This window comes from Myodes glareolus, chromosome 9, assembly GCF_982192425.1.
Source record: "Myodes glareolus chromosome 9, mMyoGla1.1, whole genome shotgun sequence".
Taxonomy (NCBI): domain Eukaryota; kingdom Metazoa; phylum Chordata; class Mammalia; order Rodentia; family Cricetidae; genus Myodes; species Myodes glareolus.
In genome coordinates, this window is record NC_142034.1 from 34,633,535 (window position 1) to 34,639,534 (window position 6,000).

Consider the following 6,000-nt stretch of genomic DNA (forward strand, 5'->3'; position numbering starts at 1 on the left):
ACGTGAGGGGCCCAATCAACAACTTTTCCTTTGGAAGGGAAATCTTGACATAGCCCACCCAGAACCCCCAGAAAGTCCACGAAAGTCTGCTGCATTAGCATTTCCTGGATTTCCTGCGAAATGCAGATATCTTACTAGTAGGTTGTCCTCACTGGTTCTGTCAGTACCGTGTCACCCATGGAGTGGGCCGGTGTGACATTTGGTGGAAGGGAGAGACAAGGTTCCTGTGACCTAAATGATGACAGAGCCGGAGAGTTAGTCCCTACATGGAGGCCAGCGAGAGTGCTGGTGTTGACGGGTGCAAACGCTTCTGGTCTTCGCAAACAGGTACTGAGAAAGGCGTTTGCTACCTCAAACGCTGTATCAGACACTGGGAATGTATTGAGCAGGCCCCTTTCCAGGGCAGACATTAAGTCATCCCGTAGTTTTGTGCTGGGAATTGAAGTCCTGAACTCATGTTTTTCTTTCCCTGTTTTTTGTTTGTTTTTTTAAGACGGGGTTTCTCTGTGTAGCCCTGGCTGGCCTGGAACTCAGAGATCCGCCTGCCTCTGCCTAGACTGTGCAGCCACCACCGTCCAGCTCCTTTCCTGCTTTAACTGTACTAGTTACTTGTTGCTGTGATGAATACCAGAGCCCCTAAGGAAGGATTTACTCTAGCTTGTGGTCCAGGATCCCAGCCCTTGGGATAGTGTTGCCCTCAGTGAGGGTTGGTCTTCCCACCCCAGGGACCCTGTCGAGCCTTGTCTTCTAGGTTATTTTAGATCCAGTTGAGCTGGCAGTTTCTGTGATAAATCCCTGGACAAAAGCAGCTTCAAGAGAGAAAGGATTTGTTTGGTTATCACAATGAAGTCAAAGAAGGAACTGCAAGCAGCTAAATCACACCGAGTCAAGAGCAGAGGAAGAAGAAATGTGTACGTGTTTGTTTGTGCTCAGCCCCTCTTCTTGTCCAACAGAGGACCAAGACCTAGGACCATCCAGCACATACATCCCAGGGAGTGGTGCTTGCCATGCTGTAGTGAGGAGCCGACTTGTTGGGGTTTCTGTCCCACCCGGTACCCCACAGCTGGCATACCCCAAGGAAAAATCACACACAGGACTCCATAAGATTATAAAGCTGATTGGCCCATTAGGTCAGGCTACTTATTAGCTCTTATAACTTATGTTACCCCATTATCCTTATCTACATTAGCCACATGGCTCAGTACCTTTCTCAGCTGGGCAAGTTACATGCTGCCTCTTCGGTGGTCTGCGCAGGAATGGCAGAGGGAGCTTCCTGCTTTCCAGAATATTCCTGTTCTCATCGCCCCGCCTCTACGTCCTGTCTGGTTGACCCACCTATACTTTCTGCCTGGCCAATCAGCGTTTTGTTAAAATATGGTTGACAGAATACAGACAATTCTCCCGCATCACCATACTGAGGGTCTTCCCACCTCAAAGTAGTCAAGATAGTCCCCCACTCACATGCCCACAGGCCAATATCTAGACAACCCCGTGACAATCTACGTGACAGTTAAGTAGCCATCAAAAGGGTATGGTGAGCACCTTTGATCCCAGCACATGGGAGGTAAAGGCAGGCGGATCTCTGTTAGCTGAGGCCAGGCTGGTCTACAGAGCGAGTTCGAGGTCAGTCAGGGCTCCATAGTGAGACCCTGTCTAAAAAACAGTAACCATCGGACTGTGCCTCTTGTCAGCTTCACCGATGGATCACTTTAAGCCACAACCTTCCACCCCTTGTCATGCTTGTCTCATCATGTAAACTATAGTTGAACTTTAAAGTTCCCTTAGTGTCTTTGTTAGGGTTGCTTTGCTGTGGTAAGAGGCCATGACCAGAAGCAACTTGAGGAGGACATCTCAGTTTAATCTATTTCTAGTAATTTGTGTATAGCCACGAGACTGTGGCTTACTGGCTAAAGTTCCCAGTGTCTGTCTCTAGAGGCTCCATGGCTTCTCCCTAGCTCCGCCTTCCTCCTCCCATGCTATAGGCCAAGCCAGTTCTTTATTCATTAACCAATAACAGCAACACATAGAAGGACCTCCCACACCAAGCTGCTCTCCATGGCCCCTTTAATCTTGCATCTTTGCCTCTAAAACCAGTACCATGAGGATAATGGTTTTGACACCACCAACTTGCGCTGCCCTCTTGGGATGTAGTCTGACCCGTTTCCTGGAGTTGGCTCTGGAGAAACAGTTTCTAGGCAGTTACTTGAGGAGCAGAGAACCCCATCAGTCCAGGCATTCTTCCTTTGAACAGATTCAGACCCCCAGAAGGTGGAGCCTCTGATGGGCGGGGCCCTTGCCTTCGGGACATCTTTCCCAGGGTCCCAGTAGGGCACTTGAGGTCTCCCTGCAGCCGGTGCTGGGGGCAGCTGCGCTCTCAGTCAGAATGCTCTCCAGTTTTGCATTTCCCTCTGCCAAACAAAAGAGTCCATCTCTCAGTTCAGCGTCATTCAGAGTCTCAGGTCAGGCAGAATAAATCCAGATTCTTGCTTGGTCAGAGCAGTACGTAAATGGCCCTCGTCCCTGTCCCTGCTCAAGTTCTTGTCCCCGCTGGATTCGAGAGCTAGGGCTCCACGACCAGTGTCTTTCAAGTTCCTACTAGAGCCAAATTCTTCTCTCAGCATTCAACAGCTTTTCTAGCCCAACGAACCGAGTACTTCCATGGTCCTCACAAAGAAAGGTTCCAAAGCCTTAAAAGCCACATGGCAGGTTTATCATAGAAAAGACCGTAACCCCTGGCTACCAATTTCTATTCTGTTTCTTTCTGTGATAAACTACCTTGACAAAAAGCAAGCCGGGGGAGAAAGGGCTCATTTGTTGTCCAATTCTTGATGACAGCCTGTCATCGCAGGGAAGCCAAGGTCCAGGCTCAAAGCAGCCAGTAGCATCCATGGTCAGGAATAGATAGGGGACCCATGCATGTACACCCACTGTGCTCAGCCCTCACACAGCCAGGGACCCAAGCCTAGGGAATGGTGCCACCCACAATGTGTGGGGCATCAGACCTCAGTTAAGGCCATCAAGACAGTTTCTACCACATGGTGCCTTAAGGCCTTTTGATGCTTCCAGCACTTATGTATAAAAGCAGCACACGCTCAGTGGAAAACACACTTCAAAGCCTGAGTTTTGCTCTTTCTCAGTGATGCGTATTTGAATTCCTGGGGATGCTGACCTGTGGCAAACAGAGACAGTTTCCAGACAGCCATACATTTACCAGAGTGGACAACTGCTCCGGAGAGAGTGGGTGCGATGGCTTATTAGTGATTCTCGTGGTGGTTTTATACACATACACACGCACACACACGCACCCCCCCCCCACATACTCACTACTCCCTCATTCCTTGAGTGACACCTACCTTTCTTAGAGTGCCATCATGGTTATATAGATTCATAACTAATAACTATTTATGTAACTGGTTATGTAGACTGGATATGTCACGACTTCCTAGTGTCTGTGTACCCGGACGACCAGGCCTGTCTTGACTCTGCTCCTCTGCCCTTCGCTGCTGCCCACTCCTCGGAGGAACAAAGTGATTCATGTGTCTAACTTCAGTCACTGTGCATACGATCTTTTTCATTTGTGTGTGTGTGTGTGTGTGTGTGTGAAAGCACTTGTGTGAAGATCAGAGGGCGACTTTAGGAGCTGTCCGTTCTTCCCTCCCACCGCGTGGGTCCCAAGGATCACACTGAGACATGGCCAGAAATGCTTTCCTCCCCTGAGCCATCTCGCTGGCCCCACACAGTCTTTTAAATGGAAACAAATGAGCCAGGTATGGTGATGTTGCCTCTGATCCTAGCATTCATAAGGCTGAGGCAGGAGGATCATAAACAAGGCCAGCTTGAGCTAAGGAATGACTTGTCCTGGTGCTAAATTAGTTTTGTTAGACTATATTACTGGAGTTTAAACCAGGCGTTAATGTGTGCACAGAGCTCTTAGGTGGTGGCTGTGATGAGGGCTAATGCAAATCCACAGATGAAATACAACGAGAATTGCAAAATTAGTCAATTCAAATGAATGGCACTAATGACACTTTTCCTTCCTTTGTCTGGTTTCAAGTTCTAGCCACCCCTTCCCCCCCACGCGAAGAATCCGGGAGGACTATCAGCCACTGCGTATGACCTGGCTGGGCGTTGCATCTGCACAATTTAAAGTCTGGATCAATGCTGTTTAAAGTTTCTAAAGTGGGCTTCTGCGGGCAGCCTTGTGTTCCTCACCTGTAACGTGGGGGTGTCACCTATTGTGACAGAGAACGACATTGCCGTCAGAAGGGCTTCACTCATCAGTTTAGCAAGTGTCCGGAGAGGACCTGCCATGGGCCTGGCACTGTTCTATTGTCACATCTTTTAAGGCCACCTTTTCCAAGTAGCGTTTGAACAGTGCCCTCTCTGGTCCTGACATTCTGGGAAACTTTGAGGTTTCCATCTGTAGTTGTATGGTAGTTTGAATGAAAATGGCTTTGTTGGAGGAGGTGTGTCACTGGGGATGGGTTTGAGGTCTCAGAAGCTCAGGCTGGGCTTAGTGGCTCACAGTCTCTTCCTGCTGTTTTCGCGCCAAGATGTGCGACTGCTCGGTCGATATTTAGAATTTTTTAAAAAGAATTATTTTAGCCGGGCGGTGGTGGCACATGCCTTTAATCTTAGCACTCAGGAGGCAGAGGCAGGCAGATCTCTGTGAGTTCGAGGCCAGCCTGGTCTACAAGAGCTAGTTCCGGGACAGGCTCCAAAGCTACAGAGAAACCCTGTCTTGAAACCCCCCCCCCCCCCAAAAGAATTATTTTAAATTGTGTGTGTGCGCAAGCACGTGAGTTTGTGTACACACATAAGCGTGGTGCCTGCAGAGCTCAGAAGAGGACATTGGATCCTGTGGCGCTGGAATGGAGTTACAGGTGGTTGTGAGCTGCCTGATCTGAGTGCTGAGACCTAAACTCTCTTTCTCTGCAAGTCCTGATCACTGAGTCCCTCCGGCTCCTGAAAAAAATGACTTTTTGGTTTGTGGAAAGAAGCTTGGGCTTTCGGAATGAAAGGTTCTACGGCGGCAGCTAGCACAGCGCCTCACACTGTCCAATGTTTCTACTCAGAGAAATTCCAATTTTACATTTTGTTATGAGTACAATGTAAGGTTCTTGAAAATGAGGTCCATCTTGTAACCCGCATTGTACATTACCTGTGCCTGTGCCACCATTGTCTCAGACATAGACGTCTTCAAACCATTAAACTTCAAAAATGCACGTACTTGAATACCCGCGGAGAAGCAGCGCCATCTTCTGGCCTTAGTGAATAGTGCAGCACAGAGCCAGAGAGGCTCAAGCGTCTGGGTTGGTTTGATCTGCAGGGCATACCAGTGGTCCCAGGGCCTGGAAAATTATTCTCTCCCGTGGTATTTGGCTTTTAAAAATCCGTAGTCTTCAATGGACGTGCAACTAGGAAAAGTCATTTTGTTTGGGGCTTTACAAGGGTGGAAATGTCACTAACTGAATGTGCTATTTGCAAGGTTTGTATTTTAACTTTATGTGTGTTTTTATGGATGTGTATGCATGTGGAGGTCAGAGGTCAAGCTCTGGGTTTATCCTCAAGCACCATAATCCACCGTGGTTTTTGAGACAGGCTCTTTCACTGGCCTGGGGCTCTCCTATTTAGATCTGCCTGGGGCTGCACAGGGATCCACCTGTGTCTGCCTCCTTGGTGCTGGGATTACAGACCCAAATCACTGTGCCCATTTTTTAAATCATCGATTATTTATTTAATGTGAGTCCTGAGGATTGAACTCAGGTTCTGTGTGTTCACTTTACCAATTGAGTTATGTCTCCAGCCTCCAACTTTCTTAGACTTTATCATTTGTATGAGGGTGGTTATAATGGCATCTCTTTATTACAGGGCAATAAAAATGTCTTAAGATGTAAAGTGCTTGCCGATGGGTAAAGTTGTTGGAACACAGCAAGCGTCCCATGAATTTTAGTTAGTTCTATGGATGCAGTTGTCTGGTAACAGCCTGGTCCTCTCGGG